Source organism: Anarrhichthys ocellatus, unplaced genomic scaffold, assembly GCF_004355925.1.
Source record: "Anarrhichthys ocellatus isolate YVR2014 unplaced genomic scaffold, GSC_Weel_1.0 scaffold43, whole genome shotgun sequence".
NCBI classification, from domain to species: domain Eukaryota; kingdom Metazoa; phylum Chordata; class Actinopteri; order Perciformes; family Anarhichadidae; genus Anarrhichthys; species Anarrhichthys ocellatus.
The window spans coordinates 788,378-797,546 of NW_022280073.1; the positions used below are offsets into that span (position 1 = coordinate 788,378).

The following is a 9,169-nucleotide window of genomic DNA, read 5'->3' on the forward strand; positions in this document are numbered from 1 at the left end:
CCCCCCCCCCCCCCCCCCCAGGAGACAAAGGGATGCTTTAAAAGGCTGTGTGTATGCGTGCGTCCGTGTGAGAGTTTGGGTTTGCACTTCGGCCTGAATACGCCACTCGCGCATTCCTGTGGCGCATAATCGTCCTCTCATTTTTGCGTTAACCCAGCAATTGGGCCCTTAACGAGGTTACAGCGGCCATTCCAGGAATTTTCTTTTAAGGGTTGAGTTTTCTCCAGGCTACGAGAGAGAGAAGCTCCAGTTCCAGGAGAAATGTTAGGGTGATGTTCAGCAGCACTGTAGACTCAATTGATTTACTGTGTCGGCAGGCGAAAGGTCGCTTCACAGGGGAGGAACCGTGAGGATGGAGTGGGTTTTATTGTCTGAATGAAAAAGCACTTCCTCAGGTTCAGTCGCTTTAACCCCCTGGGGTGGGGGGGCTCAACGGAGGCTCGGCAGTGGCCATATTAGCTCCGTTAAAGGTCTCGGGAGGACAGCTGGGTGACAGAGGTCGTGGCGGCGAGGGAGGGGGTTGGAGGCCATGGTAAGTGGTTGCCATGGTGATTGCGGGGACCCCTGCGGATGTCGCTCTCCTCGTCCGATGGGACCATTATTATAATTTTCTACCTGCAGCTGTTTTTTTATTTATTTTTTGGTTAACTTCCTTACGTTCCGAAGTTAATTTCTCTCCGAGTGTCACTCAGAAAAGAAAACAGTCACTCCGCCTTAAAATGCGTAGTCGGATGCCAAAAAAGGCGGGGTCTGAGGTTTATGCAAAAAGATAAAAAAGTGTTAACACAGCTTTGTTGTGCGAATATTAATCCACAACTAATACTAATCCACAACTAACTGAATTATGCCCACGCTCAAGGCTGAGCCGTGTTCCTTCCATTAACTTCGGGCTGCATTCAGACAAAAAAAACCTCCACAGAAGAAAAAGAAATGCGCACATCCGTTTGAGCATATGAGGGTTCTCATCGTGAGGGAAGGTGCAGATTTTGCCACCAAAAAAACCCACATATTTAGTTTACTTAGTTGTCTCTGTGCTGAGGTGCATTCGGCAAAGTAAAATATCGAACATGTTCGGAATGATTTTGTGCTTAAAATCGCCTCATTTGCATCGAGTGGCAGAGCCAGGAGAAAGTGTGTGTGTGTGTGCGTGTGTGTGTGTGTGTGTGTGAGCTGCCATTACAGAGAGTTGCAGCTCATTAACAGGCCAGGAGGGAGCCGGTACTGTACATGTTCCCCCGGTCCGTCCCCACTGTCTGGGTATTTCTGGACTCACACACATGCACACACATACTGTCTTATCTTGTTTTCTCTCCATCTTTAATCTTAGCTGCTGTCAGTATTACCCTCCCATTTACCAGCTTGTTTTATGTGCTAATAACTACCCAAAGCTTTGACACGCACAGCACAAGTTTTTTTTTTGCTCTGTTTTTTTTAATGGCAATAATTTGCGCAAAGTAGTTACTGCACGCAACCGTGTAATGCAACAAACTGTAGAGCATTATCAACACAAACTCGTGCTTTAAAACATCCGAATATCTCACATGAGTTCATCTTATTCAGCTTGTTATTCATGGAGATATGCGTGGAGGCAAATCTTGGCTCCAAGTTTTATATAAGTCTTAATTTTATGAAAAAGATCGATGTCAAAGCAGTGGTCCAACAAACAAAATAGACGTCCCCAATTCAATTAGTGTAGTGCGTTTTCATCTGCGGCCATTCATTCTGAATGCTTGGTCATCCCTTGCTCGCGTCCTCATCGGGTCGGGGATGGTTTCTGTCTGCAGTGAATCATGTGAGGATACAGCAGCAGGATCATCATCACAAGCGCAGCTCCTTCTCAGGTTTTTACACGAGCAGTGGCCGCAGACCCCTGTGGCTGTGTGCAAGCTGGCTGTGGAAGGAGAGGGGTGTAGTGTGCACATATAGTGTGCACGAGTAAAAGGGCCATTGGGTGTGGCGTTCGCTGTATAGCACAGCAACAACATATTTGTGTCAATGCTGTGAAACACAGGTGTGTTTAATCGGTTGATTTGCAAGCTCTAGTCACGTTTGGTCTGGCTTGTATGTTACATAAACTGGATAGAATCTTCATTATGTTTATACATGCACTTCTTCAGATAAATAGGCTTGTTGAATTTGTTGAAAGTTTTTCCAGTTTTATAAAATGCATATTTGTGGAATACTGTGTTCCATTTTAATCTGGAAACATTTTGTAAATCAAACCAGTCTTGACACAAATACATACGTTGGTAAGTCGTATTTTTTCATTGTGTCTGGTAACAGTTCCTAATCCTAATGTGCTGAGGTACTTTAATACTAATTTGTTTTTCACTGCATTCTAACAAGGATAGTCATCGACATTGTCAGTTGTATACTTTGCGTTTCAAGGTATTTTATAAAATATCACCTTTTATTTTCTACATTTTATTAATTTGTTTTTTAAAGTACAAGTATTTTTTTATTATCTTTAATGCCTTTATTTGACGGAGGATGGGGGTCTGCCACGTTGAGAGCCGCGTGGAGGCAATAGCTATGCTCTGATTTCCGTACAGAGAACCTTTTTCACGTATTTCTAGTTACCAAAAGTAAAACATTTCACATGAGCTCTCAACTGCAGCTCTCATCCACAGAAAGTGGACCTTGAGTTTTATTTCCCCGGTCAGTAATGACGTCTCATACTCAACATGTACCTAAGTATTAGCAGAAAGAAATTAATAGTATGTTTGTATTTTTACTCTTCAATTCATTCCCATCCCATTTCCCCCAGTTTTTAACTGGAAATTAATACATATGCAAATACTGGAGCACATCATTACCATTAATAACATTACACTTGTTCTTCTTTTATGTTTCTTCGTCGTTTTGTATTTTAGTAGCCAGTTGTTCAGAGTCTGGCCTATTCAGACTGGGCTATTGTTTTAAATACAAGTTCAAATAAGTATTTTTCAATAAAATTCAGCAAAAGCTGAGGAGGGCAGAAGCACAGGTAACGACAGTGTAATGCTTATTGCAGTATTTAATACTATATTACCAACCCGCTGCATTAAATACATATAAGTAAAATTACTGTAAAGAGGGTAATAAAATAACAAGAGATGGTGCATTTACTATTCAAATGGCAAATAATTCCCCTTCACCGGCAATATAACGCACACATCAGACCGCGCGTCACATGGCCATGTGTGCGAGCGTGCATATGTGTGTGTCACTTAGAGGACATTTAAGTCCTTTGTTCTTCATCACAGACTCGATAACAAAGACAGTCCAGTTTAATTCGATTTTTAATGAGCGGTTTAACACATCGCCAATTGCTTCAGCGGGCGCCGAAACATGTTGTAAAAGTTGTTTAAATTTCAGTCTCATTGCCGTGTTGCTGATCGCGAATGGGACTTAATTTGCACCCTTTCATTTTAATTAATGACATATATGAGAAGTTGTTTAACAAAACTATTACTGACGGTGTGAAAGCATATCAGATGGAACTTTAATTAATTTAGTCTCATAATTGAAAAATACAGTTAAAACATTGCAGCTGGTGAAATATAATTTGCAGAATCAGTCACGTTTGTTTTTCATATTTCAGTGGATTGCATTTATATTCCAAAGGGACATAATATGAGTATATCAAACAAATGTGCACATTAACAAATAAAGAAGCATAAAGAATGGTTAAAAAAAACCATTAATTACCAACAATAGATGCCCTGGTTGATAAAACTCAACTTTGGTGCTTGAATGTGTGTGTGGTGTGTGTGTGTGTAGAGAACAAGATAGAAAGTGTGTGTGTGTGTGTGTGTGTGTGTGTGTGTGTGTGTGTGTGTGTGTGTGTGTGTGTGTGTACAGTATGCTTAATTAGTTGGACAGATTGTAAATCTGAAATTGTTCAAACACAGCAGGACCGAATCATTGTCTCTCACATGCACACACAGTCGTGTTTCCATCACTTTAGAGCACATTATATTGACTTACATTCATTTCCTGGAGACTTATCACAACCAGGCGGAAACCTCCGGTTGTTGCCTGACTTCGTAAATCGCCGAACTTGAGGCTTCAAAGCGGCAGTCCACAAACCAATGGGTGACGTCAAGATGACTACGTCCACTTCTTATACAGGCTATGATCATAACCCTAACCGCTACTTGCCTAATCTTAATCCTAACAGTGAACCAATGTGACTGTAAACAGATTTATGTCCTCACAACTAGAGTAATAAACACACAAAAACACACACACACACTCAAATTCTCACACACTAAAAAGAAGCAGTCCACTGTTTTTAAAGATTTACGTAGAGTGTGCATAGTTAGAAAATACAGACAGCTAAGTTGGCGAGTTGGCTGGACTGAAACACCTACAGTCAGCAGGAAATAACTGGCCCCGCTCAGAGCAGCACAACTTCTCATACAGTGTGATTGCCCTACTAAAACATGTATTAGCTTCTATCTTGTAGAAGGCAGCCTGGTCCAGTATTTGGCCCACCAATATCATACTAATAGTATCCTTCATTCCTTGTTAAAACACCTCCCCACCTTCTTAAAGAGCAGAAATTGGCCAACTAGGCCCAGCTGAGTTTAATTCCTCATCAGCCCTGTGTTAAAACATCCTCCAGCATCCTATTCTGCTGTAATGGCACCATTACCAGCCATCAATAATGCAGAGGGGGTAAAGTGCATGTAGCCGTGCTGCCCCCACGGGACTAATAGATCGGACGTGAGCTGTTTTCCTTCCCGATGGCCGGGCAGAGGGGTTGTAAAGGTGCCTGTTTGTTTATCCTGATGCTGAACCCCTTTGGTGAAAAACCAACACGTTCTCACGCCCAACTCATCAAATACTGACGCACACAGTTTAAACTGTGACGCTCTAGGGACGACGTGTCAGTTACGTCTCCTTTCATACATAGTGTATTTTCAAAATAAACTTCCAACGTAGGTTTACTTACTTTTTAGATTTACTTGATTGGGTTCAGGCAACAAAAAGTACTTGGTTAGGTTAAGGAAAAGATTATGGTTTGGATTAAAATAAGTATGTTTGTTACATAATTTACGCAACACACATACTTAGCGGCAGTTTTTGTACGCACAGAGACACAGTTCCTACTTATCACATCCATAGCATCTTTTCAAAATAAACTACCGCGTTCACAGGAAAAGTAGTTTGTACTCGATACATGCATACGGTGCCTTTTCAAAATAAACTTCCGGCGTAGGTTTACGCTGGAAGTTTGAGTTAAAATAAGTATGATTGTTACATAACACGGCATTAAGTTATGTAACAAAAACACGATAAAATAAGTCAATGTTGACTTTCGGTTTTTATGTTTGTCTGACCCAACCATCCACCTCAACCTCCTCCGTAAATGGACTTTCTCGCTCTTACACTGGAGTTAGTTGAAAGCCGCTGCGTCTCATATAGAACCTGAAGGGCGCCTCGGTGCGTCAGTATCAGACGTCGAGGGCCAATGACGAGAGCATCGGTATTTGGCGGGTTGGGAGACAGAACGGGAAGGAAAGACACACACACTCACATAGCCCATGTATGAATATAGTATCAATATATACACAGGAATTGTGTGTAGCCACGGATGTCACAGACACATCAGACATTACAGTACACACAAAATAGCTGATGGGGAACAGGCAGTGGAAAGACATGCTCAGACCACATGCTCTCACATGATTGCATGTCTCGCGCATCACATGATCGCACAGTCCGTGATTGGGAGTCTTTGTGTGCCGTGAGCATATACGAGTAGAGGATGAGTGTGTGTGTGTGTTGGAATTTCTGGAAAAGAGGGAGGCTGCAACAAGGTAGACTGTCGATGCTGCATGTTTTTTAGCCAGACACTGTAAGAATATTTCTGTGTGTGTGTGTGTGTGTGTGTGTGTATGAGTACTACTCTTACATGTTTCCATCCAGACACAGCTACACATCCGCGTGGGAGGGGTTATGAGAACAATGATGGGTTCCCGTTTCTCCCATGTGCTCGCACACACCGTGTGCGAGCACATGGGAGCGCATGTGTGATGACCGTGTGCGTGTGTGTGTGTGGGAAAAGCAGTGGACTCACACATGTGGCTGTGGAACTGAAAGGTAAGCCCTTTTCTTCTTCTTTGTCTCTGTGTCACTGGATTCCTTTAGTGATTGGCTGAATTTGATCGCGACATGGATTTATTATACATTTTCAACACTTAGATTTCTTCTTCTACTGTCTCTTTCTTGCGTGGATATACCAAAATCCCAACTATCAAAGTGATGGATGATAACTGTACACTCATGTTTCTTTGTTCCCATCGCCCGCCTTGCGCTTAGCGCCCGCTAACATCTCTCTCCTTTGAGCACTTCGGTACTTAGTGTGGCTTAAAGAGCTTATTGGCTCATAGCAGCTCCATCATCCACACCTACAGTTTGTCATGTGTCAGTTTGACGTGTGCGTGTGTGTTTGTGTGTTTGCCGTGGGCTCCAACAAACCCTCGGAGACAACATGCCCTCGGTCCCAATTTGTCAAAAGCGGTTTATGACAGGGTTCCCTGAGGATACACCCCTCCATTTTTCATTGTCTTCCCACACCCTGCTCAAACAGACACACACACACACAGCAGCGCACACGCGTAGCATCAAATGTAGCGCATATGTATGCGTCCCGCACGCCGGCGGCGGCATTTCCATATCAAAGATTGTCTCCAAAAGCAGCTGTAATGGGCGGTAAACTTTACATTATAATTTGTTGCGGGCTAATATTAGCTGCTGGCTGTGTGTTGGGAGTTGGGATGACATATGGGGGACAGAGAGGGAGAGCGTGAAGGGGGGGGGGGCTTTGGAAAGAGAAGAGGGTGAGAGGCAAAGGGTCGTGGAGTTGAGGCAAAAACGTAAGGAAAAAGACGGAGGAATAAAAGCAATAAGAGCACAAAGGAGTCAGGATGAAGGAGAGAGGAGGAGTATTTTTTCACACGCCTGGTTGCTCCCTGTAGACAGCACCCCCCTCCCTCTCACCCACACTCCCCGATCCACACAGAGAGCCACATCTCTGTCCTACCTACCCCCCACCAAGCCCGGTTGTATGGACGGCTGGCAGGCAGTCGTAGCAGCCCCTTTGTTTGACATATAGCCGCACACAAAGGCACGCCGAGCTAAAATAGTGAGGCACGGTCTCACACACTCACTCTCATCAGGACCACTTCTGATTGGCTTACACTGCGGGCTCGATGCGGAGGACAGAGAACACTACGTCCGTCGGACAACACTTTTGGTTAAATAGTTAATTTGTCAGTTGGCTTTCTGATGACAAAAGAGACTCTTTTGTCATCACTTATGATGACGCTGCTTCCAAGAGCAGCTCTATTGCGACCTTTCTCCTCAGACAAAAGACGTGGTATCGACTCCAGAGGCGATGCGGCTCGAGTGTCTTCGGGAGTCTCGCGGAGACACGGCATGAGTCGTTGCAGCAATCAATTTTTTGTTTCCAGTTTTGTATTCAGAAATTGGAGCCGGAGCGTCTGTTGCGGAGGGGAAAGAAAAAAGATTTGATATGTATAGATTATCAATAAACGCAGCATTTTAGGGCTGCATTGGGTGCAGTTTGCAGACCGGAACAATAGCAGAAAGTTTGTGCGTAATTTGGTCAGAGTGAGAGCAGAGTAATTTAATGTGATTGATGCACCAGCCTGTGTTGTTTGAACAGGTCAGTCATAGGTTAAATGCTTGGTGCATTGCCAGGGCCTGAGTGCAGTGGCAGCTACACTCGCGTGGATATAAAAGACATGATAAACCCCTCACTTACGCTTGTTAGTGTTCCCATGCCCCGGGGACCAGGGCTGCATGAAATCTTCCGACACCTTTTATGAGAGATTAACCCTTCTGTGACAGAGCAGCCATCTTTGTTTACTGCCAGGAGACACTTCGTTCTCACAGGACATTGAACAAGAGACAAAGAAACAGACTGAACTGAAAGAAATGGGAGAGAAATATGGCAAGAGAAGAATATCATCCTTTTTTTTTTTGTTACATCTACAGTGAAGGCTTCTCCCATATTTCAGGGGGATCTTTTTCAATGAGATGACAAGCTTTCTGCAGGAATCTGTTGTAAATGGATTTCACACCGCGCTCCTCCTAACAGGGGATTTAGGGCGCTGGCGGGCAAGAGAGCAATATCTGCCACCGGATTGTCAGCACTTTCCAATCCACCAATTGAACTGCAAAACACTGTACGAGACAGTTTAAGGCATTAGCTCCGCTCGGCATCATGGAATGTAAAAAAAACATATATACATAGTATATAAAACAGCATGCTGGTATTTAAGCATGATAAATACAACTAAAAAAATAACAGTCACGGTTTCAGTCTGGAGATATATACAAAGTGTAAGGCAATTCTATTTATAAAAGTCTTTGTGAACATGCGGAAGCCCAATCTTGCATTTTTCAATATGGAAGTTATTACCACAGCACCTAATCCCACACACTCTGGGTTGGAATGTGTGTGTTGGAGGGTGGGTAGAAAGAGGTGAGGCATTAATTCCAGCTGAGGATGGCAGGTATGTTAAAACCAGATAAACCGAGACATTAATTGAGTGACAGAGTTTGCTAGTGGGTTTTATCAGAGAGTGTGTGTGCGCGCAGGCTACTGTGTGTAAGAGAGAGGATTTATGCTTGTGGTCTTAGCAAGTCCTCCTCCTTCTCTGTCTCTCTAGTTCAGCCTTTCTCTGCTGGTTTTCTTCCCGTTTTGGTTGAGCCACATGTCCTGTGGGAGGCTGGAGGGTGAGGCAGGTGCGCGGTCACATCGGGAGCGTCGGCATAAACGGTGGTCTGAAAAGCCTCTTGATCCAGACAGAAACTTGAAATCAGAGGGATTTGAGAAGGGGTGGGGGAGGGGGGGACTTTATAAGGAGCAAGAGCCCTTGTTTGTCACTTTTTTAAAGACTTGAATGAGTTCTGTCAAGACTCTCAGATTCTCACACAGTTCGGTAAAAAGAAGAGCAAAAATGTATCTTTTCATAGAAGGATGTGTGTGATGCCTGAATCGAGTGGTGGTTTGTGAGTCAATACAGAAATGCTCTGTCACTTCAAAGGGATGCGGTTGAAAGCTAATGCATTGTGCTGTTCAGGGCCTTGTGTGTGTGTGTGTATGTGTGTGTGTGTGTGTGTGTGTGTGTGTGTGTGTGTGTGTGTGTGT

General features: G+C 43.7%; 1 long non-coding RNA gene across 1 annotated transcript in view; it reads left to right on the top strand.

Annotated features, from left to right (window-relative positions):
* Window positions 1–9,169, top strand: part of LOC116395078 (uncharacterized) — a 23,299-nt gene that overhangs the window by 965 nt on the left and 13,165 nt on the right. The gene's annotated exons all lie outside the window — the stretch shown is intronic.